Here is a 27,864-nt window from a genome sequence, read left to right as displayed (position 1 = left end):
ATGTGGGAAAATTGACAGTCTCATGCACTGTTTTTGGAATGCTCTTTGGTCTCCCTTTCTGGAAAGCAGTTTGCTAAAATGATCATATCTTTAACCCAGCAATCACGTTTTTGGGAATTTATTCTAAGAAGATAACTGCTAACGGCTGCAAAGATGTAGGAGCAATGGCATTCATTAATGTTTTTAATAGTGAAATTCTGGGAACAACCTGAAATCTGTCAATAAGTGATTGGTTAAATAATAGATAGTGTACACAGACCAAAAGCCCCATATCTGAAATAGTGCATAATGCTGTAGCTTTCTATTTATTGGAAGGGTGGTGATCCTTTACATCTCCTGCTTTTGTATACAGTGTTTCTTCTTCCTGGGCTGCCATTGCTATACTTGACTCAGCCCCGATCAAATCCAAACCAGTTAAAATGGTCCCTTCCTCTCTGAAGTCTTCCTGACATTCTGAGACACATGAGAGGCTTCTACTTCTGCACATCCAAGACATTCCTTCACTTCCATGATAGTTCCTTGTTCACTTGTTCATTCAACAAATAGTTTTTATTGGCCACCTCTTCTCTATCAGATACTCTTCAGGGTACTTACTAGCTTCCAAAATAATTGACTCTTTACATGGTTATCTGTACCACTGGATTGGGAGTACCTTAAAAGCAGAAATTGTACCCAATTCATTTTGTCACCCTAGGTTCCTCCTAGCCTTTATGAGCAATATAAGTTTACTGATGAAAGGAGGGATGAATGGAAAAATGGGTGATGGAATGATGGATGGATGGATGGGTAGAGTAAGGGAGAAGAGCAAATAAATGGATGAATATAGAATTGGTGCTTTCTGCCAAAATTGGGTCGTTGGGTGGATGGAATATATAGATAGTTAAGGAATGGATAAGCAGATGGGTGAGTGAGTGGGAGGAGGTGTTGCAGTATCCCTGAATCCATCCTTTTTCTATCTTTACTCAAGGAGGATATTCAGAGAACACTCATCATTCAACATATTTGAACAGCCACATATAGGGTCTCCAAAGTATTCAAAGTTCTCAAAGTTGCATAAATATTTGAGACCTAAACTGAAACAAGGAAATAAAAACTCATTGGCCATTAGTCCCAACACACCAAAACAGAACAAAAGTCCAACATGTACAAGGATTGATCTGCAAAGAATAAAGCGGAGAATTCATTTCACAGACTTTGGAGATGTCGAGAAGCCAACAGGGGAAGGAGAAGCAACCCAGCCATTAGTACCACTAGGAACTCACACCAGGCCCAGGCCAGAGGGAGGAACAGAGAGTTCAGTGTTATCAGAGCTCAGGAGCCAGGTCATCCAGTGGCAGCTGGGATTAGAGTGGGGCTCAACCTGGGAATCTGCGTCACAGAGAAGAAACAGTCAGTACTCCAGCAAGAGCTTCAAACACCCTAGCTTCTCTTTGCCTCTTTTCCTAACTCTCCCACCTGGGCCTTTCACTGGCTGAATCCAACAGGACAGCAGCTGATAAGAGAACCCGGGAGGAGACAGAAGAGCAAGGGGCAGTGAAGAATGGATCTGAGACAGACAGGCCAACAACCTGCGCACCCCACAATATTCAAATCGATGAATATTTAAATGTATATTCAATGTCACATTCATTATGTCAGCCAAGCAACTGCAAACAAACTCTTAAGTTATGAATAAATTATGCTGGGTACGCGTACATTTTAATATGTCTGATGTGGTGGTGGAGGGGTGCCTGGTGACAATGAAGACCTTAAAGTGACCGTTCTGGTGCTTTCTGCCATCACACATGCCACAAAGCCCAGTTTCCTGCTCTCTAAGTGAATTAATTTGAGCAAATCACGTTACTCGCTTTCCTATTTCTGGGTTGAATTGCATCCCCTCAAAAAGACATATTCAATTCCTAAGTTAAATTGAGGTCATGCTGAAACAGGATGGTCCTAATACAATGATTACTGTCCTTATAAGAAGAGGGAAATTTAGACACAGAGACAGACACATAGGAACACCCCCTTGTGACTACAGGGGCAGAAATTGGAGTGATAGAGTTATAAGCCAGGAAAGCCAAGAATTGTCTGTAACCATCAGAAGGCAAGAAAAGACAAGGATTCTTCCATAGAACCTTCAGAGAAAACATATCCTTGATAACCTTGATTTTGTACATCTAGTCTCCAAAACCGGTAGAGAATACACATTTTAAGTCCCTCAGTTTGTGCAACTTTGTCAGAGCAACTATGGGAGACTAAGATACCCCTTTTGTAATAATCCCTGTCCATCTTTCTAGGTTCGTTGGGAAGTTCTAATGAAATAGCATTTTTAGAAATGCTTTGTAAACCATCATATTTTCTAAGGGATACTCTCCCTGTCAGAGGAAGCAAGTGACAATAGTGGCCTCGAAGCAAGGCACTTTGTCATTAGGTATCAAAAGCTTTCAGATGTGCATCTTCCTTGTACTTAAAGTTCCACCTCCATCACCTCATGAAGAGAGATAATGGGGAAAGTGGGCAATGACGTAACAACAAGAATACTTGTTTTGTGTTAAGGTGTTTTGATTAATATTTTACATTCCCAAACATTGAGCAAGAAGGGATAAGTAAAATGAGGGTGCACAGACACATGCAACATGAGGTAAGAATGTGTTTATTTGTGTGAATATTCACTAAATTGTTCACAGCTGCTATCTCTGAGATGAATTTTTGAGTGATTTTTTCCTTTGGTTTGCTTTTTTTTTATTTATCAGTGATAATTTTTTTTTTTTTACTTCTCTATAGTAACTTTATTACATTGGTCATAGAAAAGTAGTATGTGTTTCATGACAGCACTTCTGATCCAAGGCCATAGTCCAGAAAATGACACCGTTGAGGGAACCTACAGGATTCCAGGAACTAAGGAAGGTGTGATGGATAAACATAATGACTGAAGTCCATCTTAACTTTCTAATTGCTTGGTAATGAGCACAGCTAGGAAGACTTGTGGTCCTTATCCAGTTGGAATGCAGTCTGGTGGGAAAAGCAGGTCTCCTAACTTATACCTCCAGGGTCTCTCTTTGGATTTGCCACCTGCAAGACAGCCCACCAGTGGAGTCACAGGTTATAATGGTGCCTGCTGCAGGTCACAGCGAGCCTTCCTGGCTCAAAAGGACATTGAATCCCTGGCATCATGACCTTTCCATTGGAATTTTATGCAGTCATAGGTAACTCACCTGCAGGTAAAGTAAAATACTTTACCTTCATATATTTTTTTCTTCAGAAATCTGAGACATCTTCAGTGCATTCCTGGGAGTGGGCATCTGCTAAATGGATACTGAAGGAGGAGGTTGCAGATGAGAGTCAGAGAGCATCAATCCAGCACCTTTCTGCAGCTTCAGCTTCTGGCTTTCAAAGAGATCCTGGGAATCCCTTCACTTCTGGAGGTTTCAGCATCTTTTTTTGTGAAAGGGAAAGATTGGGCAGAGGTCCCTGAAGACCTTCTCAGTTGTCTAAGATAAAATACTTCCTCTGAAGGTTTAACTTGAGATTGCCAAGCAACAGCAACTCTTTACTAATCTTGTAAAGGGCAGATAGTAAATGTTTTAGGATTTGTGGGCCAGACAAGCTCAACTTTGCTGTTGAGTGAAAAGCAACTGTAAACAGCATGTAAAAAGAAAAAAAAGGGGGGGGGGTAGTAAACATTACTTACAAAACCAGATGGCAGGTGGGATTTGGCCCATAGATCATAGTTTGCAGACCCCTGGTCTAAAGTAAGCTGTGTTTCCAGAGGTTTTGATAACCATGATATAAATTCAGATGATGGTTATGATGATGAAGATAATCCAGTTGGGTAGGCAGAATAATGGTCTCTCCAAATATGTTCATGCCTTAATCCCCTTCTACCATGTCACTTTACATGGCAGAAGAGTCTTTGCAGAATTAAGGCTGTGAACTTTCAGTGGGGAGATAACCCTAAATCCTGGATCATCTGGGTAGAACCACTCTAATCATATGAGTTCATAAAAGCAAAGAACCTTCTCAATTGGGGGAGAATGATACCCAAGATACAAGAAGGGTCAGAGAGATATGATGTGAGAAGGACTCAATCACATTTGTTGGTTTTGAAGAGGGAAGAAGGTCAAAAGAGCCAGGAATGTGGGTGGCCACTACAAGCTAGAAAAGGTACGGAGATGATTTCTCCTCTAGAGCCTCCAGAAAGGATCTCAGCCTGCCAACAACTTGATTTCACCCTAGTGAGAATTGTAAGATACTAAATTTGCCTTGTTTATACCACTAAGTTTGTAGCAATGTGTTTCAACAGCAATAGAAAACTAATACATTGATTCCTTAAGAAGAAATTTGGCAAGAACAAAGTCTAAAATATCACCCATTCATAATGCCACTATCCAGAAATACCCACCATTCACATATGGGTAATTTTTTCTAGATTTTCCTGTATACATATTTATGTAGGTATATATATACATATGTATGTATAGATGCATGTATAGATAGATACATAGTTTACATTGCCTATAGTGTACATTCTGTTTTATTGCATTTAATATTTTAAAAGAATTTTCCTGTGCCAATATATTTTCTTCAGAAACATGTTTTCTAGTATAGATGAATTGTAATGTATTTGCTTTTCATCTTTTTAATTGTTTCTTATCTTTTCACTAGTATAAAAACTTGCCACAGAGAAAATCTTTACACATATTGAAGTGTTAGATAAGGTCATTATCCTTTTTTTTTGCCATAGAAATTGCAATTATTATTTCCCAGTTTTGATTGATTTTAAATCGTTCAAGGTTATTTTTTGATGTACGGCAATTTTACTTTCTCTTTTTGTCCTGTTGATCAACACTGTTTCATGGCTTCCTTTCTTCCTTACCTGAAAAGACAATCCTCACCCTCAAATTTGAGGTTTCTTCTACTTCTTTCATGAGTTCATGTTTTCAATTTTATCTTAGTCTAGCTAGTATTTATTTAATTTCCAAAGTTATTAACTATTACCATTTATTGAATGAGCCTTCCTCTTTGGCTACAGATATTTAATGCCCGTTATCACATTCCACTGATTCTAAAATGCACATTTTCCAAATGTGTTAGCATCTCTGAAATTCAGGTCTCTTTACAGCCACAGTGTTTGCAGGCTATTGTTGGCTTGGATTAAAGTTTATTTGTTCCAGAGCAGATTTGCATTTGCTTCTGCCATCACCTGGGGGCACTACTAATCCAAGACCACTTTAAATTTACAGCCTGAAGTTCTTTTGGACTTTACTTCAGACTGCAAAAAGTATGTGGGTTTTACTAAGATTCTGATTGTCAGTGGAGACACATTTTCCTCACTCCACCCAGACCCAACACTAGCACACACATGTATTCCTTTGCTGTTTCTTTCTACATGGTAGAAAAGACCCCTTTTAATTTTAGTACCATAGCTATCCTATTAGACTCCATCTTCTGTTATTGGTGCATTGGATAATAATATGACAGACAATCTTAGAGTCATTGAAATATGGCAGGCACATATAAAAATGTAATATATTTTAGATTTAGTCTCTGGGTTATCTTGTGCTTTATTTTTCTACCTCTTGATAATTGCACTAGCATAACTATGCTTTGATACTTTTAGCTTTAATGTTTGTTTTAATACCTAGTAGGATAATTTCTTCCCCATTACTCTTTCTTTCTAAAATGTTCCTGGCTATTTTATTTTCATTCCAGATTAGCATTAGAATGAATGTTTCAAGTTCTTACATATCACCCCTATCAACAAATGAAATAATTAAAAAAACAACTCTGTTGGTATTTTTATTGGATCTATTAACTTATGATTGAACATGGGAAGAAATGATACCTTTACAGTATTCAAATATGAATATATTTCTTAATAACTTGATATATTTGACAGTATTAAAGTCTTTTATATATTTTTATCTTTAAAATTGCATTCACATAGGTTTTCTTATTTCTATTTAAAGATTTTTTTTCTGAGTTATCATATATTTGAGTGCTTCTGAGAACAGAATTCTGTTTTTATTAGTTTTCTGTTTGGTTATTTTTGGCATACAGGACAGCTAATGACATTTTTATTTTTATGAACCTTTATAAACTTTCTTAATCATTTCTTAGACTCTCTTTTTATGATTTAAAGATACCATCAAATTTTAGACTGATAAAAATCTTAATTACAAACTTGTTAGGAAAACGAAACACTGCCACTTTAGACACATCCATTGGTTATAAAATGCCTTCTGATGTTTAAAAAAATTCTGCATCTTAGAATGAAGGAACTTAGATTTTATAAGCAGAACAATTATTGGCATATAGTGAAAATATATTCTTTCTGGGTAGCTTTTCCTCTTATTTCTCTTATGTGTTATTTCGCTGGCTAATAGTGGCTGTGTTGTTCTTGATTTTAATGAGAAGTCCGCTGGTGCAGTGTTTTTTAATTATCTAATTTTCCTTTAGTGTGGGGAAGGTCATGGGCCTTTTGAAAATCTGATGAAAGATTTGTGTTCTCTCCTCCAGACAAAAGCAAGTGTGCACCCACACCCAGACTTCGAGTGTCTGAGCTTACAGAATTCTCCCAACCTCCTGAGCACCTCCATGAAATGGTAAAATACGTGGAAACCTGATTGAAGAGCCCTTCTCTAGGGTTTTACCTTTTGGAAGAATGTTAAATGTTAAATTCACATGGTTAAGCCATTCTATTTATTTGTGTTTAATTTTTTTTTCCTTAAAAGCAGTAATCTCTGTTGAATTCTATCAAATACCATTTGGGTATTGTAGTAGATTGCAGTATTCCATCAGCCATCCATTGACATCTTTGCTGTTTGTCCCACTAGAAAAAGGAGAATGTCATTACTGGGCACAGCTATGTGACTGCCTTGGCCAAATAAGGTGTTCTTGTGTGGTTGAGTTTCCTATCTGTGCTTCTGCCATCACCATGAGAAAACTGTGCCCAGAGTAGGTCTCTGGTCGCAAAAGAATGAAACATATGGGCTGACCTGGCCCTAAAATGTAAGTAAAAGCCAAACTCAGGTGAGCCCAGCCTACATCCAACTGACCCACAGACAAATAAGCAAGAACACGTTTTTGTTATTTAAAGGCACTGGCTTAGAGGACAGCTTTGATATGCAAAATTATTGTAGCTGACTGATAAAGATATCTATTCATTTAATCATTTTGTTTGTTTTTTTATTGCAGCAAAACAATTTACCACAAACTTATTGACTTAAAACAGCACGCATTTATTATCTCAGAGTTTCTGTACATTGGAAATCTGGGTACAGTTCAACTGGGTTTTCTGCTCGGAGTCTCAGTAGGCTGCAAGGCAATCAGGTTGTGTTCCTATATGGGGACTTGACTGGGAAAGAACGCACTTCAAAGATGATTCAGGTTCTTGGCAGAACTCATTTCCTTACAGCTGTATGGCTGAAATCCCTATCTTCTTGAAAACTATAGGCAAGAACCAGTCTTGGCTCTTAGAATTCAAACTCAGATCCTAGCCATGTGGCACTCTACAAACAGCCATGTTTCACAACACGACAACTTATTTCTTCAAAGCCGGCAATAGAGGAAAAGTCTCTGATCTAAACCCTTTGTTAAAGGACTCACCTGATTAGTTCAGTAATCCACCCAGAATAATCACCTGTGATGGCTAAGTTCATGTGTGAACATTGCCAGGTTTTGGTGTCCAGTTGTTTGGTCAAGCAAGCGCTGGCCTGATTGCTACTCTGAAGACATTTCATGAACTTAAATCATCAGTAAGCTGATTGCGTCTATGGCTGATTACATCAACATTCATTTGAGGAGATTTCCTTCAACACGGAGAGAAGTGTTACCCAATCAGTTGAAGGCTTTAAAACAGAAGTAATGATTTTAACAGTCAAAAGAGAGAATTTCCATCTCTACTGTAGCCAGTCAGCTGCTCCTGGGGAATTAATCAAAAACCTTCATTGGAGTTCCCAGCTTGTGGCTTGCCCTACAGAATTCATGCATCCACACAATCACATGACACAGTTCTTATAAAAATCTCATAATATTTATAGATATTTCCTTTGGGTTCTATTTCCCAAGAGTACTCTGACTAAAACATCACCTTTTCAACTAACTTAAAGTCAACTGATTAGGGAATTTAATTACATCTGAAAAATCCCTTCACCTTTGCCAGATTTCATAGAAGCAAGTTACACTTCCTGCCCATAGTTAAGGGGCAAGCTTTATACAAGGTTTTGGGGTGAGGGGGAGCGGTCATCTTAGAATTCTGTCCACTACAACCATGTCTTTTTTAATCTACTTAGATGGTTAATTATAATATTTACATATCAATGTACTCTTTACATATGAAATCACTTTGCATTACTAGAATACATTTTGTTTGGCAAAATTTATAATTGTTTAAAAATACTGCTAGTTTTCTGTCATTGGTAATTTCACTTGGATTTTTCTTTTCACATTCAAATAGGAAATTGACCTGTAGTTTCTCTGCCATCATTGCTGGGTTTGATAGCAAAAAGTGATGCTAGCATTGTAAAACACATTTAAAAGTCTGTTGTATCTGTCAGAGATCAGTGAGGAGAACAGAACCACCAGAAATAATCTAAGACTAAAAATGATACAGTGCATGGATAAGAGAGGGGCAACAGAAGTAGAGGGAGGGGGCAAAATTTGGAGGGTCAGAGACATTTACTAACCATTCCAGCCTGGTTAGACAAGTTAGAATTTATGGTAAAATCTGAGAAGTCATAAGCTCCAGGCTGATGTTAGAATCCTGCACAGGGAGCTCATGACGAGGTCCTAGAAAAAGTGCGTTTCTGAGAGCTGTCCACTCCATGGGAACTGCTGCCTCTGAAGAACTGGAGTCCAACAAGCAGGGGTGGTTTTGGGGATACTGTTGAAAGATGAGCCTTTTGTGCGGTGATAGGAGAGGGAAAACATGCTTGGGCTTACCAGACATCTATGCATTTGTCTGTCTACATGTTGAACCACCCCATCTGTTTCAGCCTGCTAATGCTGCAGGAATGTGGTATACCAGAAATTGGTTGCTTTTTTTCAATGGGGGTTTATAAGGTTAGAAATTTATAGTTCTAAGGTCATGAAAATGTCTAAACCAAAGCATCAACAAGAGCATACCTTCTCTGAGGAAAGGCCGATAGCATCCGGGGTTCCTCTGTCACATGGGAAGGGACATGGCGACATCTGCTGGTCCTTCTTTCCTGAGTTGGTTTTAATGGTTCTCTTTCTCTTCCAGAGCCTTTTCTCTGGATTTCATCTCAGCTCCTCTGAGCTTTCTGAGTTTCATATGTCTTTTATTCTCTCATAAAGGACTCCAGCAAGGGGATAAAGACCCACTGGGTCATATCCCTGTGGAAACAACCTAAGCAAAATATCCCACCCACAAAAGTTCTGCATCCATAGGAATGGTTTAAGAGAATGTAGACTTTCCTGTGGTACATAACAGATACAAACCAGCACACCATCTTCTGAGTATAATGACCTGTTTCCTTTACATCCTCCACATCTCTTCCTTGGCCATAAAGAGAAGGGGGTTCTGGGAAACATACTTCCTAGGCTCAGACAAGAGCAACAGTGCTAACTTGACAGTGCACAACTCAGGCATACTTTCTATCACATTCTGAGGTCTGAAGATTCAGATGGCATGAGACTTATATATCCCTTGAAGTATGGGAAGAACCTATTTTGGTAATATTTATTATGGAGACTTTCATTTATTCATTTCATACAGAATCTCAAACTTCTCAATTTAGATATATGAGGTATTATATGCATAATCCTGACTATCTATTCTATTGTTGTTATAATACCATTCTCCTATTTTTATATCGCTTTTTAAATTTTAACTAGATTAACCAGAGATTTGTTCATTTGATTATTTGAAAATAATAGAAAATTGTCCTACATTACTCTTTTTTTGAGATTTAACTAAATTTGTTGTTTTTTTTTTTTTTGATTAGAGAAGTTGTGTTTACAAGACAATTCTGCATAAAATATAAGATTCCATTATACTACCCAACCTCCAACTCTTGCCCTGGTGTGGAACATTTTTACAATTGATGACAGTACTTTTATTATACTTCTACTATTTTTTTAACAGTAGTTACCTGTATTATGAGTGAGGAAATATTATTAAAATAGTTCTACCTGCCATCCACTTTTTACATCAGGCGTATTTTTCCCCATATAATACTCTATCATTACCACCTTGTATTATTTTATTATTATCATACATTTGTTATAATTTGTGAAAGAACCTTCTTATACTTGAACGATTAAATATAGTCCACCATCTACAATAGGGTTCACAGTGTTGCACAAGCCAATGTTTTATCTTTTAATTTTTAATCTAGTAATATATACAACCTAAAGTTTACACTTTTAACTACATTCACCAATATATTTCACTGCTATAGGTATAGCAGTGAAGTAATGTGCTACTGATAATGTGGTTTCATTACCACCATCCATTTGCAAATGTTTACCATGAATCTATATAAAAATTCGGAACAAGTTAAGCATCAAGTCCTCATTTGCTAACCCTAATCTATCCTCTGGCAACCTACAGTCTACATTCTAACTCTATGAGTTTGTTTATTATAATTAGTCCATAACAGCAGGATCATACAGTATTTGTCCTTTCATGGTTGACTTATTTCACTCAACTTAATGTCCTTAAGTTCATCCATGTTGTGGCTTGCATCATGACTTCATTATTTTTTATGGCTGAATAATATTCCATTGTATGTATATACCACATTTTGCTTATCCATTCATCAGTTGATGTATACCTGGGTTGCTTCCATCTTTTGGCCATTGTGAATAATGCTGTTATGTCAGTGTGTTGGAGTCCCCGTTTTCAGTTCTTCTCGGTATATACCTATTAGCAGTATTGCCTGATCATATGGTAATTCTATACTTAGCTTCTTGAGGAACTACTAAACAGTCTTCCACAGTGGCTGCACCATCTTACATTTCCACCAGCAACAAATGGGTATTCATATTTCTCCAACACTAACAATTTTCTGTTTCTAAATAGTGGCCATTCTAGTAGATGTGAAGTGACATCTCATTGTGGTTTTGATTTGCATTTCCCTAATAGCTGGTGATGCTGAGCATCTTTCATGTGATTTTTAGCCATTTGTAAATTCTCTTTGGAGAAATGTCTATTTAAATATTTTGCCCATTTTTAATTGGGTTGCATGTCTTTTTTGTTGTTGAGTTGTAGGATTTCTTCATATATCTGGATATTAAATCCTTATCAGATTCAGAGTTTCCAAATATTTTCATCCATTGTGTAGGTTGTCTTTTCACCTTCTTAACAAAATCCTTTGTCACACAGACGTTTTACAATTTTCTCTACACTAATATGGAGTAATCTGAGGAAGAAATCAAGAAAAATGTAACCAAAGGTGTAAAGGACTTGTACACAGAATACCGAGGGTATCTAGGGTATCATACCATCTACAGATAGAGAAAACTTATTTCTTCCTTGCCAATTTGGATGCCTTGTATTTATTTTTTAATTCCTGACTGCTCTGACTAGAACCCATAGCACAATGTTGACTAACAGTGATAACAGTGAGCATCCTTGTCTTGTTCTAGATCTTAGGGGGAAAGTTATCAGTTGTTTACCATTGAGTACAATGTTAGCTGTGGGTTTTTCATAAATGCCTTTCATCAAGTTGAGAAAGTTTTTTTCTAGTCCTATATTTCAATGTGTTTCTATCAAGAAAGCACCCTAGATTTTGTCAAGTGACTTTTCTGCATCAGTTGAGATGGTCACATGCTTTTTCCCTTCATTTTGTTAATGCAGTATATTACAATAATTGATTTCTTGTGTTGAACCACTCTTGCATAACTGGCATAAAACCCACTTGATCATGGGGTATAATTATTTTAATATGTTGTATATTAAACAGCATATTTCTAGTACTTTTTTAGGATTTTTGCATCTATGTTTGTAAAAGATATTAGACTACAGTTTTCCTTTCTTTGTGGTTTCTTTATCCAGCTTTGATATGAGAGTGAGGTTGACCTGGTAGAATGAGTTAGAGAGTATTTCCCTCCTCAATTTTTTGGAAGAGTTTGAGTAAGAGTTGCATTAATTCTTCTTGTATGGTTGGTAGAATTCACCCGTGAAGCCATCTGGAGCTGGGATTTTCTTTTTTGGAAGGCTTTTTGATGACTGACTCAATCTCTTTACTTGTAATTCATCTGTAGAGGTCTTCTATTCCTTCCAGAGACAGTGTAGTTTTTTCAAGGTGTTTCTATGAATCTGTGCATTTCATCTATGTTGTTTAATTTATTGTCATGCAGTTACTCATAGTATTCCCTTACAATACTTTTTATTTCTGTGGGGTCAGTAGTAATGTCTCCCCTCTCATTTCTGATGTTATTTCTACATTTTCTGTTTTCTCTTTATTATTTTGTCAAAGTAGCTTAGGGTTTGCCAATTTTATTGACCTCAAAACACCAGCTTTTGGTTTTGTTAATTCTCTCTATTGTTTTTTTTAATTCTAAATTTCATTTATATCTGTTTCAATTTTAGGTTTTTACTTCTAGCTGGAGACTAAAGGAAATATCAATTTAATGATTCAGCATTCATATTCATTTTTTATGTCCTGTCTTCTACGTATAATTCCACCATCACCTTTGATCTTTCCATACCTCTCTTTAGGGTGTTTGGGCTATGGAAATTCTAAATTTTTTATATTTGAAGGGTCTGTCACTAATATGGGGTAGGAAGATGGAACTATCTGATGTTCTGGAGAGGCTGGGCTAGTTTTCAGGATTTGTCTGGACCAGGGACCCATCTGGAGGTTGTAGGTTTCCAGAAAGTTACCCTAGTGCCTGGAACCCTTGTGTGACATTATATATTGCCCTAGGTGTTCTTTAAGATTGGCTGGAATGGTCCTGGTTAGGGGTTGGCAGGTTATGATATGTAGCAAGGTCTAACTGAAGCTTGCATAAGAGCAACCTCCAAAGAAGCCTCTTGAATCTATTTGAACTCTCCCTGCCACTGATACTTTATTAATTACATTTCTTTTCCCCCTTTTGGTCAGGATGGAATTGTTGATCCCGTGGTGCCAAGTCTGCATTCATCCCTGGGAGTCATCTCCCATGTCACCAGGGAGAATTTCACCCCTGGATGTCATGTCCCATGAAGGGGGGAGGGCAATGATTTCACTTGCAGAATTTGGCTTAGAGAGAGTGAGGTCACATCTGAGCAACAACAGAGGTCCTCCAGAAGTAGGCATGCCTATAGGTAGTCTAAGCTTCTCTGCTGCCTACATAAGCTTCACAAGAGTAAGCCTCATGATTGAGGGCATGGCCTATAGATTTGAGTATCCCTAAAGTTTGACACAGTATCAAGGAATTCCCTGGTGGTAAGGTTTAATAGTTCCATATTCTTTCTCCCCTCCCTCAGGGGACTTCTTTCTTATTCTGTGCATTCCAGTGTTTCAATTGTTCAAATGAGCTATACAGATAAGTTGAATTAGATTGTGCACTACAGAAAATTTCAGTTCCAAATCAAATAAATCTATCTTCCATTGGTCTCAAAGAGGATGGGTGGTTCTAAAATATAGACACTGTCTTCCTTACCCCTATGTTCTGAATTACTTTAACCTCAGTCTGTTTGGCTTCATTCTTATCTCTAAATATCAGATTATATATATATAAAATAGCCACTTAAAATCCAAAAGTAATAATCACCACTCCGGACTTAAGGTGTCTGCTCTAAAAGCTTATAATCTAGGCCCTGTTTTCTTATAAGCATTTTCTAAAGATGACCGTATCATTGTTATTTTTTTTTATTCTGGCTTATTTTGTCTCACTAAATGTCCCAACTATTCATTCACATCGTTGCATGCCTCACAACATTTTTCCTTTTTGTAGCAGCATAATCTTCATTCATAAGTATACACCATCTTTTTCCAATCTCTGTCAGTGCATCCTTCAGCCACCTGCATTCATTGGGCATCATGTAGAAAGCCCAAAGTCCACTGTCCATCAACATTCTCAATTTTAGATAATTTTATTGTTCCTGAGAGACAGAAACCAATAAACACATCCTCGCCAAATGGGAAATCTAAACTTCCTCTTAACTCTTGTCCCTCCCCTCATTATTTATCTCTGCTGTTGCTGTGGTAGTGCTGATGGTTTCTTTTTGAACATAGCTCAAAGCATGCAATAGTGGTTTTCCCCCTGTACCCTGAACTTAAACACTGTTTATACAAGAATCCTATCTTTGAAGTAATTCTTACAAGAACTCATTCATAAATCTAGTGTGAATCACTGGGAGACGTAGGTCTATACAATCCCTTTCAATCTTGTTTATCTTCAATATAGTAATATTACTCCTAGACCCACTAGAGAATCACCTTTACTCCTATTTATTCCCTTACATTGGCATTCAATCTCATTAGCTAACAGTTCACCCATCTCTAGCTTCTATGTATCTCTAAGTCCCCTATGTTCTGTATCATAAGCCTCTGATTATACCTTTATGCTGGTCATAAAAGTGGCTACATCATACAGTATCTATCCTTTTGTGTCTGACTAATTTCACTCAGCCTTATGTCCTCAAGGCTCATCCATCTTGCCATGTGCTTCAAGATGTCATTTTGTCTTACTGCTGCATAATATTTCATTGTATGTATATCTCACATTTTGTTGATCCACTCGTCTGTTGATGGGCATTTGGCTTATTTCTATCTTTTGATGATTGTGAATGATTCTGCTATGAACATTGGTGTGCAAATGACTGTTTGTATCATTGCTTTCATCTCTTATGGATATATCAAGGAGTGCTACTTCTGGGTCATAGGGCAACTTGGTATTTAGTTTCCCAAGGACCACCAAACAGTCTTCTGTAGTGGCTGCACCATTATACATTCCCACCAGCAGTGCTTAAGTGTTCCCATTTCTCCACATCCTCTCCAACATTTGTAGTTTCCTGTTTGTTTAATAGCAGCCATTCTTATAGCTGTGAGGTGGTATCTCATTGTAGTCTTGATTTGCATTTCCCTTATAGCCAGTGAAAATGAGCATCTCTTCATGTGCTTTTTGAGCCATCTGTATTTGCTCTTCAGATCTTTAGCCCATTTTATAATTGGGTTGTTGTTCTTTTGTTACTGAGTTGTATGATTTTTTTGTATATACAGGAAATCAAATCTTTGTCTGATATGTGATTTCCAAATATTTTCTCCCATTGAGTTGGCTGCCCCTTCACCTTTTTGACAAAGTATTTTGAGGTGCAGAAGCATTTGATTTTGAGGAGTTCCCATTTATCTATTTTTCTTTTGTTGTTTGCACTATGGGTGTAAAGTTTAAGAAGGTACCTCCTATTACTAGGTCCTGAAGATGTTTCCCTACATTTTCTTCTAGAAGCTTTATGGTGCTAGTTCTTATGTTTAGGTGTTTGATCCACTTTGAGTTAATTTTTGTGTAGGGCATAAGGGGTTCTCTTTCATTCTCTTGGCTATTGATATCCAGTTCTTCCATGCCCAATTATTGAAAAGAATATTTTGTCCCAATTCAGAGGAGTTGGAGGCCTTGTCAAAAATCAGTTGACCATAGATTTGGTGGTCTATTTCCACACTCTTGATTCAATTTGATTGGTCTATGCTTCTGTTTTTATGCCAGTACCATGCTGTTTTGTCCACTGTGGCTTTATAATAGGTTTTAAAATCAGGGAATGTTAATCCTCCCACTTCATTTTTCTTTTTTAAGATGTTTTTAGCTATTCAGGGTCTCTTTCCCATCCAGATAAATTTGGTAGTTAGCTTTCCAAATCTTCAAAGCAGGTTGTTGGAATTTTGATTGGTACTATGTTGAATCTGTAGATCAATTTGGGGAGAACTGACATCTTAACTATATTTAGCCTTCCTATCCATGAGCAGGGAATGTTCTTTCCACCTATTTAGATCTCCTTTGATTTCTTTTAGCAATGTCATGTAGTTTCCTGTGTATAAGCCCTTTACATCCCTAGTTAAGTTCATTCTTAAGTATTTGATTCTTTTAGTTGCTATTTCAAATGGAATTTTTTCCTTAACTGACTCCTCAGCTAGGTCATTGCTTGTGTATAGAAATGTTACTGATTTTTGCACATTAATTTTACATCCCACCATCTTGCTGAATTTCTTTATTAGCTCAAGTAACTTCATTGTAGATTTCTCAGGAGCTTCCAAGTATAGTATCATTTCATCTGCAAATAATGAGAGTTCTACTTCTTCCTTTACAATTTCAATGCATTTTATTTCTTCATCCTGCCTGATTGTTCTAGCTAGAACTTCTAACACAATGTTGAATAATAGTGGTGACAGTGGGAATCCTTGTCTTGTACCTGATCTTAGGGGGAAGGCTTTCAGTCTCTCTCCATTGAGTACAATGCTGGCTATCAGTTTTTCATATATTCCCTTTATCATATTTGGGTAGTTACCTTTGATTCCTATCTTTTGGAGTGTTTTTATCAGAAAAGGATGTTGAATTTCTTCAAATGCTTTTTTCACCATCAATCGAGATGATCATGTGATTTTTCCCTTTTGATTTGTTAATGTGCTGTATTACATTAATTGATTTTCTTGTGTTGAACCATCCTTGCATTCCTGGTATAGACCTCACTTGGTCATGGTGCATAATTCTTTTAATGTGCTGTTGGATTCAATTTGCTAATAATTTATTGAGAATTTTTTGTATCTATGTTCTTTAGGGTGATTGGCTTGTAGTTTTCCTTACTTACAGCATATTTACCCAGTTTGGGTATTAAAATGATATGAGCTTCATAAAATGAGTTAGGTAGAGTTCCTTTTTCCCCAATTTTTTTTGAAAAGTTTGAGCAGGATTGGTGTTAGTTCTTAATGGAATATTTGATAAAATTCCCCTGTGAAGCCATCTGGCCCTGGGCTTTTCTTTGTAGGAAGACCTTTGATGACTGATTGAATCTCTTTACTTGCAATTGATTTGTTGAGATTTTCTATTTCTTCCTGCATCAGTAGAGCTTATTCATGTGCCTCCAGAATTTTGTCCTTTTCATCTAAGTTGTCTAGTTTGTTGGCCTATAGTTGTTCATAGTATCCTCTTATGATTTCTTTTCTTTCTTCAGGGTCTGTGGTAATGCACCCCTTCTCAATTCTGATTTTGTTTATTTGCATCTTCTCTCTCTTTTTTTTTCTTTGTCAGTCTTGCTAGTGGCCCATCAATTTTATTGATTTTCTCAAAAAACCAACTTTTGTTTTTATTAGTTCTTTCTATTGTTCTTTTATTCTCCATTCATTTATCTCTGCTTTAATATTTTTTATTTCTCTTCTCCTATTTGTTTTGGGGTTAGTTTGTTGTTAGTTTCTCAAGTTCCTACAAGTTTGTCGTTAAGTACTCAATTTTTGCTCTTTCTCATTTTTTAATACAGGCATTTAGAGCAATAAATTTCCCTTTCAGCACAGCCTTTGCAGCATCCCATAAGTTCTGATAAGTTTTATTCTCATTTTCTGATAAGTTGTATTCTCATTTTATGGACATGTATATTTATGCCTTTCAGAAGAACTGGGTAATTGGGGTCATTATTTACTCAAATATTCTTTCTACCATTTTTTCTTATATTCTTCTGGGATACCCATGATGTGGATGTTTATGCACTTCATACTGTCATTCAAATATCTAAGATCTTGCTTAATTTTCCATTCTTTTCTCTACCTATTCTTTTGTCTGCAAGATTCCAATTGTCCTGTCTACCAGTTTGCTAATTCTTTCTTTTGCCTGTACAAATCTGCTTTTATATGTCTCCAGTGTATTTTTAATTCTTATTGTGCCTTTAGTCTCCATAATTTCTGTCATTTCTTTTTATACTTTCAAATTCTACTTTAGTTTTTAGATTGTGTTCTTAAAATCCTTTATCTCTTTTGCCATGTCTTCCTACATCTCCGTAAAATGATTTAGTAGATTTGTATGAACATCTTCTATTAGTTTTTCCAAATTGCAAGCATTCTCTGAAGTTCGAATTTTTTTTAACTCTTCCATAGCTTCTTGTTTCTTAGTGTGGTTTGTAATTTTGTGCTGATGTCTAAGCATCTGATTATATCAATGAGTTTACTTTGAACATTAATTTTTCTCTTTGCCTAGGGTTTTATTGGTGATTGGCTTTGTGTTAAAGCCCTTTTTGATGATTGGTTCCCCCTGTTTAGCTGATCATATTTTTCCAGGTCTTTATCTGCTCTTCCTTTGGATATATGGTACAATTTTTAGGATTGAACTTTTTGTGCAACTGTTTCACCTCCAGAAGAAAGGTCCCTTTCCTCTATTCCTTCTCCAGGTGTATTAATTTGTTCCTTTGTCTTTGTCTTGCTTCTATAATTTTTTAAGATTGTTTTTGTTGCCCTTAGCTGATTTTCCTGAAGGGCAAATTCTTGGAGGAGGGTTACCCCTGAAAAGATGTTCCCAAAACAGGGTCAGGGACCCATAAAGGAGGTGCAGACTGGCTCCAAAGTGCCCTTGGAAGAGGATCAGGAAGGATGCTATAATCCTCTCTGATAGCTTTCCAAAGCTATGCTTTTCTGACCTGTCCAGCAGATGCCACCCTTCAGCAAACGGTCTCCCATAGCCCTGTGGGAAGCACTGCATCTTGAAATCTCCACTGCCCCAGTCCTTGTGTGGGGATTTGAAACAATGACTGCCACTGCCTTTGTCTAGAGTGGGTTGAGAACTGGTGCCAAGTGATCCATCTTCATTAAACAAAGGCCATGATCTGGATCAGCCATGCCCACCCCTGTTCTTGGGGAAGAGGATTTTTATATTCCTTTATATTTCCAGTAAATTAAGCAGGGACTAGACCCCAAGGCAAACTGCCACATGTGTGGGGGCTGGGCTTAGCCTGCTGCATGGAGAGTGCTATTCATTTTTCTTTGCAATGGTTTATAGCCTCTTCCTCCCACTCTTACCTTGATGCTGCAGAGTGTTCTTCTTTTTTCTGGAACCCCAAAATAGCTGTCTCAGAGTTCCTGCCTGTTTCACAGCCATTTCGGTGGAAGGACTATATCCCAGCTTCCCCTACTCTGCATTCTTCCCTAGAATCCCCTACTTTACTCTTTTCTAATTCATCACTTTCTGTTTTTATTATTTTTATTGCCTTCAAGACATTTTCTTTAGGCCTTTATTAGTGTTCTTATTTCCCACCTTTTAAAGTTGAATTCTTAACTAACTAATTTGTTTTAATTCAGTTATATTTAGTAGTAAATTCTTGTTATGGATTTGCTTCTAAACATAGTTTTGGTTTTATTCTATGATTTTCAGTACGTTAATTAGTATTAGTGTTACTACTTTTCCTTAAATTATTTACAAATGTAATTTTATTTCCTTTTTATTTTTTAGAAATGTAATATCCAAGTTACATATATTACATTTATATATTACAAATAAATATTAATATTTATTTAGAAAATGTAAACGTGTCTGGATTTTTAGGTGTTTTAAAATTTAATTTCTAGTTTCCTAGTTTTTTTATATTTTGGTAGGAGAATGTGTTTTGTATTATTTCAATCTTCTAACATAAACTGTCAAGATTTTTTTGAATAATATATTATTAATTTTTATAATGTACTCACAAATTAGGAAGTATATTCTCTGTGTATTATATATTTTATAATGTTTATTAAATGAATATTATTCTAAATATATTCAAATAATCTAATCTATAAATATTTCTTGCCTAGTTTATCAAGAGCTGTAAAATAAATTTCATATATTTTTCTATTAATGTTAACACATCAACATTTATTGACATTATACATTCATAGTGTTTATTCCTTTTATGAAGATAAATTGGTCCAGTAGTATGGCTTCTACCTTGAAGACTTCATCTGGCATTAGCTTTGAAACTCTTAATTTTTCTTTTTAAAAATATTTTTAAAATTGTCTGATACATATTTGCCTCCTACCCTCACTCATTCTTTGTTGGAAAGGTTTCTTTTTAAAAGAGCACAGAATTTCTCCCTCAACTACATTCTGTTGCTAATAAATGAGCTCCCTCTTTGGGAGTTTGATTAAATCCCCTTTCTTTTGACATTGAATATCATCTGAAAATGAAGGTAGTTACACTACCATTTTTATGTTGGCCCTTCCTAGTCACCCTTTTCAAGGAATTACCCAGATTCTGTGACTTTCTGACCTTCTGAAAAAAACCAGAGAAGAGAATCAAATCAAGCTTTGTCTTTAGTTTAATTACATGTCAGCCTTTATTGCTAAGTAATTATGAAATTTCTTGTAATGATTTTTTTTTGAAAAATGCCATTTTTCTATTAATTCAATTCAAAAGTCTGATGAGTACAGGGCATTGGCTTATTTTGGGAATAATTTCTCTTCTTTTGGGCTGTGAGAAGGGCCTCTAGATATGAAATAGATGGGAATTGCTTCCTGAGGTGAAAAAGAGTAAAAAAAAACAAGCAGAAAATAAGGGGTAGGAATGAAACATAGTCTCTTATTGGCTGGACAGTGTCATAAATAGGCATGAAATAAGAGATATTTAAGGAGGCAAGATTACAGTTCAGGAGGCTAGAAGGAGGATTCTGCACAAAATAATAGTCCTCCTCATCTCTCAGGAAGTACCTACTTCTTACCTTTGGACTGACAGCCAGAGTGATGACATTAGTAGTTGAATTATTCTCTGGAGCAAAGACTTATAGATCCAAACTGCTTCTCTTGAACATGTTTGTAGTTTTAGTGCTTCCATGTCAATTTTGAAGCTTTTCTTTTTTATGTAGTTAGAGGTTTAGAGCAAAGGAAAACATATTGCATTTATTAAAGAAAATTAACCCATTTACATTTATTGTCACTTATTTGTCAATGAATTGATACAGGTCACCCTCACTGATTCCTTTGTTTTCTGTCACATGCTTTCTGGATGGTGTTTTCTTTATATTTTTCCTCTAATTGTTTTTATTTATACATGAAGACTTATTCATTCCACTAATACTTTTCTTTAAAATTAGAGAAACAGTTTAAGTATGGTGTTAAATATTTGAAAACATAACTAGCTCTTGCTTCTTCTTTCCTCAATCCCAAAATCTGGCAAAGGCATTAGATTATTTCATTACCAAACTATACATTTTTTTTTGAGACGCAGATATAATTTTGTCATTACATGATAATGAAAATATAAATTATTTGCCTTCATTTTATTAATAATTGGTGGTATTTTGATTTGGTTTTAAGTCCATATAGGTAAAAATAATTCAGTACTTAAATTTATCTTTCAGTGGTTTCAAGCTTAGAATGCCTAGGCACTGTGATCTTGGAGTATGACTGCATGGTAAAGAATTTAACCTCACTCAAAGATAGGTCTGACTTTTGTCAAGACCCTTGGAAAGTAATCTAAAAGCCCTTGGAATTTCCTACCTGATAAAAGTGTGTTTGAGCCATACCAACAATGTGATTCAGAATAATGGCTTTAGACCAAGCCAGATAATAGCAACATGACGTGGGGGGGGTGAAGGTAGGATTTGGGCCATGCCAACAGTGTAATTTATGGCAGGAAGTTTTGGGACATGCAGTATAAACTAATAGTGCTTGAGCTCAGGAGGGGCTGGAGGTTGGATAGGCAATTGCGCCTATCTGATAGACCCCCAACAAAGACCCTGGACACCAAGGCATGCATGAGCTTCCCTGTTTGATAATACTGTTGCGTATTGTCACACAATGCTGACAAATTAATGCTACTAAGGACTCCAGAGGGCAGGGCACCTGGAAGCTTTACATTTGATACTTTCCTGGTCTCTGCCCCGTATGTTTTCTCCCTTGGCCGATTTTAAACTATGTCCTTTGCCTGTGGTACACCATAACCATAAGTATAACAGCTTACAGTGAGTTCTGTGAATTATTGAATCCAAGCTTGTTCTCGGGGACACCTGGGCTTGCTATTGGTGTCAGAAGTGAAGGAAATCTTCTGAAATCTGCTCCCTAAAACTTTGCATTGCCGATCTCTGTCTATGGCAAGTGATTATAATAATTATTATTATTTTGACTAGCATTAAGCAGTTGAGCATTTTTACTCACTATAGTCCTGGAAAAAAATGGCAACCCTCAGAATTGCTCTACTCTTGATGCTATCTTTGCTGTCACATCTTTTTCCTGCTTGTTCATCCACTGGAATCTCTTTCAGTTTTTTTTTTTCTTTCATTTCTTCTGTTTTGGCTTTATAACATTACCAAGAATTATGGTCCCTGGACAGATGTTGAAAGAGAAGCACTATTAGTTGTGATGGAAATAAAATAGACCTGGTCACTTTAGAAAGCAGGTTCCCTGCTATTTGGTGGCGCCCTTCCTCTCTGAGGTGGAAGGACACAGTGACGGGGACAGAAGCAGTCCATCACCTTCTTTCCCAGCCTTGTTAGTCTACTGTGGGCCCTTACACATGGCTGATGAGGGCTTCTCCCAGGATCCTTAATATCTTTGATAAATAAGGAAGGTCTGTGCGTCGGTTGAAATTTCCCTTCCTCTCTGTGAAAATTGTCAGGAAAATTTCAGTGGGCAGTAAGGGGGAAGGGGAATGAGACAATGCTCATGAGCTGCATTTTTACCTTAAGATCCCTCATTATGTTTTATTTATTATTCACTTTAGAAAGATAATTTTGCTGGCGATGGAATTCTAAATTGGTGGTGGTGGGGGGAGCTTTCTTTTAGTACTCCGACCTTGCTTTCACGGTTTCTCATGAGAAGTCTGCTATGATTCTTATCCTTATTCTTCTATAGGCAAGATGCTTTTATTTCTTTCTGAGGAACAAAAGGTTTTCAAGGTTTTTCTTTTGCTGTTTTGGTTTTCTGCAGGTTAAATAGAATATGGTGTGTGTGTGTGTGTGTGTGTGTGTGTGTGTGTGTGTGTGCACACTGCTTGGTGTGTTCTGAGCTTCCTGGATCTGTGGTTTGATGCTTGTCTTTAAATTTAGAAAGTTCTTGGCCATTATTACTTCAAATATGTCTTCCATTCTTTTGTCTCTTCTCCTTCTGGTATCCTAATTACAGGTATGTTATTTTATATCATCACACAATTATTAAACATTGTTCTATGTTTTTTCATTCTTTCTTCCTTTTGCATTTCACTTTAGAAGTCTTTATTGATTTATCTTCAAGGTCACTGATTCTTTCCTCAGCCTTGCTAAATCCAATGATGAACCCATCAAAAGCAATCTTCATTTCTGTGACTGTGTATTTATTCAGAGCATTTTCTTGTGATTCTTAGCAATTTCCATTGCCCTCTTTACATTATCCACCTATTCTTGCCATTACAGCCTGTAATATATTAATCATAGTTATTTGAATTGTCTGTCTTATAATTTCAAAATTTGGGTCATAGCTGGGTCTAGTTCTGATGATTGCTTTGTCTATTCAGACTGTTTTATCTTTTCTTTAGCATGTCTTAAAATTGTCCCTTGAAAGTTGGACATGTTGTATCAGGTGATAGGAACTGAGGAAAAAAGCTTTAATATGAGGATTGATGCTAATCTGTTTAGGATCTGCTATGTGTTTAATGTTTATTGAAATTTTAGGTGCCCAAGGTTTCAAGTTCCTCTAGTGTCCTTGTTTTTGTCTTCCCTCTTGACCTCGGAGTTTCCTAAGTACTACTCCTCACAGACCATGTCTCGCAGCTCTTTCAGGTTTTCATCTGCTGTTATTTTACGGGGACCCTGTTGGTGGGTGTATGGGGGGGAGCATTCTATAATTAGCTTCTAAAACAAACATTGTTTTAGGCTTGTATCTCAGGGTTGTGACCATAATTGTTTCTTCAGTGTTTTACCCTCTTGCCCCTGCCCCTGCTCTCTTTCCTTGCTGAAGTATTTCCCAAACAATTTCTGTGAAGCTCTAACCTCTGTTTCCTATACACCTCCCAACCCTCCCACACACATAACTTCAGTAAGACAGGAAGGCTGAAGGGGGACTTGAGCGGAGAGGGGAAGGGATGCCCTTGGCCTAGCTGGGTAAAGTTTCAGAATTGCACTCTGCCATTTGTTGTGGAGAAAGGCTGGATGCATTTTGCAATGATGACTCTTCCACTCCCTCTGCCAAAATCACAAAGGGACCTTTCTCCAAACGTCACCATACTACCTAGAGCTAAACATCATAAAATTGTGGAGACTTCCCTAAGATTTTAAGGTTTTCACTCTCATAGTAGTCCATACTCAGCCTCTAGCAATTTACCAAAATTATCATTTAAAAGTTTTCCCAGTGTATAGCTCCAGTGACCTCAACTCCAGGTAAGTAGACTTCTGTTGCTGTATCTCTCTGGATGTACCTGTTTCTCTAGATTTTGAATTGGCTTCTCCAAGCAGTTTCATTTTTCTCATGGGTCCAGGAAAAGTTGTTGATTTTCAGTTTGTTCAACTTTTTGTTGTTGCTCGGATAGAAATGATGACATCCAACGATGACGTCCAAGCTCTTATTGTGTTAGAGATGAAACTAGAAATCTTTATTACCTATTAAATTGGACACAAAAAGGAGTTTTACATAGATTATTTTGATTGATTCAGATGCAGACTCTCACCATCCATTGAGAATATGGAATTTGACAGGCCTGAGGTTCGTAGAATCAATGTTAAACACATCTTTGTAAGTGTGTTACTTTCCAGAATGAGAAGAAATGCTTTTTGTCCTGGGAGGGAGCATTGGAGAACTTTGCCAAGGGTCATGTGTTTTGCAGTGTGAATTCTGTATACTTTCCATCTTTGTCTACTTTAAGAGACATCATCAAGTTAGGCTGAATGGGTTCTATTAAAAAAAGAAGTGGGGGGAAGCTATTAGTGGAATTTGTAGGTTTTCTGGAGTCAGGGAGCAAATGCATCCATATGGTTCATAGGCCCTATGCTGGGGTGGGGTAGGGAAGGCCATCATGATAGGTACGTGCCAAAGGGAGAAGCCAGAATTTACAAATAACCAAGCAATTGTGACAAACAGTAGTTATCTTCCAGAAACAAGTATAAGTGACATAATTGAAATTAAGTGAGACAAGAATTGAGGTGCAAAACTGAACCATTAGGCACTGCTGAGATTGAAGGTGTGGAGCCGGGTGAAGCCCTGGGACCCAACCTCATCTCTTCTTCAAAACAGAGTAGATAACTGCCTTATGTGGCAAGATTAGAGAGCACATAAGGAAAGAGAACTGACTTTGGGTTGAATACCTACTGCACCACATTTCATTCCCTCTTTTATTTATTCATCCATTTGAATGAATTATTAGTTCCGGCTATGTATCATGTATTGCTTTTAGCACTGCCAATATAAAATAAGTGGGGCTTGGTCCATTCCCTTGGGGAGCTTATAACCCAGTGTGGAGGCAGACAGATAGCCTGGAAACGACATTACTGTGTGCTGTTTGCTGAGAGGAGTATACACCAATTTCTTTGGAAAACCCTCAGAGGAGTCTGAGCTTGGCCAGGATGGGGCAAGTGACGCCAGGAAGGGAATCCTTCAACAGGGACATGATATGCAGGGCCTGAAAACTGAAGGGAAAGAGAGTAAGCACGGGGGTAGCAGGGAGGGGGAAACCAGTGGAAGGAAGAGCATTCTTGAATACCTGAGGCTGAGTGCAGGGAAGCAGGACATATTCTGGAATTGTAGGGGTTCAGTGTGGATGCCACCTAAGATGCTGCAGATGGATAATGCCTTCATCCTGGAACGATGGGAGCCTTGAGGAGAGTTCAGCACGGGAACCATGTGATCAGCCAGCCTTGTGCTTGAAGGAGACTGTAGAGGTAATTGAATTAGCAATGGATTGGTGTACATGACTGATGGCACAAAGACCCCTTGGGAAACCTATGCAAAAGTGATGAGGACTCAAAAGAGGGATAGCAGTGAAGAGGGAGAGAAGTTAAAGGATGCAGAAGATACCAAGAAGGTAAAATGGGCAGGACTTGGTGGCTGATCTGACTCGTATAAGAAAGGGAAAGGGAAAAAATGTGCATAATCCAGTGTGAACTGTAATTAATGGAGTGGTGAGGTGGTTCTGTTTATGGGATGTGGAACAAGAAAGGAGAAGCCTATGGGAGAAGTAGCCTTTGAAAGACTTTGGGGCACATTGGTGGGACATCCAGTTGGATGCATTCAGAATTTGGAATTGAGGAGAGAGAGCTCAACTTGGAAGTTGCTGTGCTGGTTTGAAAGGATGTATGTACCCTAGAACAGCCTTGTTTTAATCCTAATTCCATTTTGTAAAGGCAACTGTTTCTTCTAATCCCTGTTCAATATTGAATGCTTGAATTTAGATTATTTCCCTGGAGATGTGACTCAGGAAGTCACATCTTGATGTCATCTTGATGTGATCTTGAGTGATCAAGAGTGGTTGTTAAAATGGATTAAGTGAGACATGTCTCCACCCATTTGGGTGGGCCTTGATTAGTTTATTGGAATCCTATAAAAAGAGGAAACATTTTGAAGAAAAGAGGAGACTCAGAGAGAGCAGAGAATGCTGTAGCACCACAAAGCAGAATCCACCAGCCAGCGACCTTTGGAGATGAAGAAGGAAAACACCTCCTGGGGAGCTCCATGAAACAGGAAGCCAGGAGAGAAAGCTAACAGATGACACTGTGTTCACAACATGCCTTTCCAGATGATCGAGAAACCCTGACCATGTTTGCCATGTGCCTTCTCACTTGAGAGAGAAACCCTGAAGTTCATCGGCCTTCTTGAACCTAGGTATCTTTCCCTGGACATTTCTATAGACTTGTTTTAATTGGGACATCTTCTTGGCCTTAGAACTGTAAACTAGCAACTTAATAAATTCCCCTTTTAAAAGCCACTCCATTTCTGGTATATTGCATTCCAGCAGCTAGTGAACTACAACAGTCGCCATCACCTAAATGAGGGATTCTGATGCTGACCCTGTCAGTATCTCATCATTATTCCCTCGGATCGCCCAGAAGATGCTGGCAGGTGACTCCCATTCAGACCTGCAATGTTCTGTGTCCTTTTGCCTGACACATTCTCTGGTCTTAAGCACTACCTAGCACTAGCACTGCAAAGTGCTGGGTGTTGACACCCTGGGAACCACCCTCAATCATGAAGGACAGGAACTGGTGGGTAAAATAACAACCAACTCTGGAGCACATCCTACACCCATGCATCTCAAAATCTAGGCCAACCTCTGACTGGAAGACTTCAACTCAGATTCCTAGAGCTTTCTCCAAAGACTCTGGTGCAGGTCTAGAGGTGGTGGTGGTAGGGGGCAATGTTTGCATTTCCAATGAGGGCTGCAGAACAGTATCTCTCAGAGGGTCTCCGAGAGATTGTTCCCAGTTGCCCAAGTGGTAATCATCAGTTAACTCACACTTTACCAAGTTCTTCTCTTCCCTTTCTCTTTCTCCATGCTCTCATCCTACTTCCTGGGATCACATCCCAAACCACCTGCCACCATGTAAATCATTGTCTGAGCCCTTCTTTGGGGGAAATCCTAATGAGGATAGCTTCTTAGGCCCCTGGCCTAGCTAACATGGGGGTGATTGCAATAACCATCAGAGTTAAAACCCACCAGGCATGCGTGAGAGACTCTCAGGTTAACTGACAGCTAGTGAGTAGTGCTGGTTCCCCAGCCCCTTCCCCCCCATTAAAATGTTCATGAAAATATTTAGAGAGAGAGGGAGGAAAATGTCAGCAGACACGGGCAATTGGGTTATTGATCAATGATATTAAAGACCCCAGGAGGAATTCCCATTAGTCCGTGGACATGGGGCTCAGGGCACAATGGTGGGGAACTGATGGGTCAGCCCTGCCCCTCCCTGGGCACTTCCCAGGTACTTTTATGTTTGTTGTTATTATTGTTATTACTTGGAGGAGAAGTAAGTGTAAGTTATTATCATTGTTACTGTTGGTGCTATTTATTATTATTATTAAAGGGTC

This window comes from Tamandua tetradactyla, chromosome 16 (genome assembly GCF_023851605.1).
Source record: "Tamandua tetradactyla isolate mTamTet1 chromosome 16, mTamTet1.pri, whole genome shotgun sequence".
In the NCBI taxonomy this organism is placed as follows: domain Eukaryota; kingdom Metazoa; phylum Chordata; class Mammalia; order Pilosa; family Myrmecophagidae; genus Tamandua; species Tamandua tetradactyla.
The sequence above is the reverse complement of the archived record's forward strand: the minus strand, read 5'-3'. Positions refer to the sequence as shown.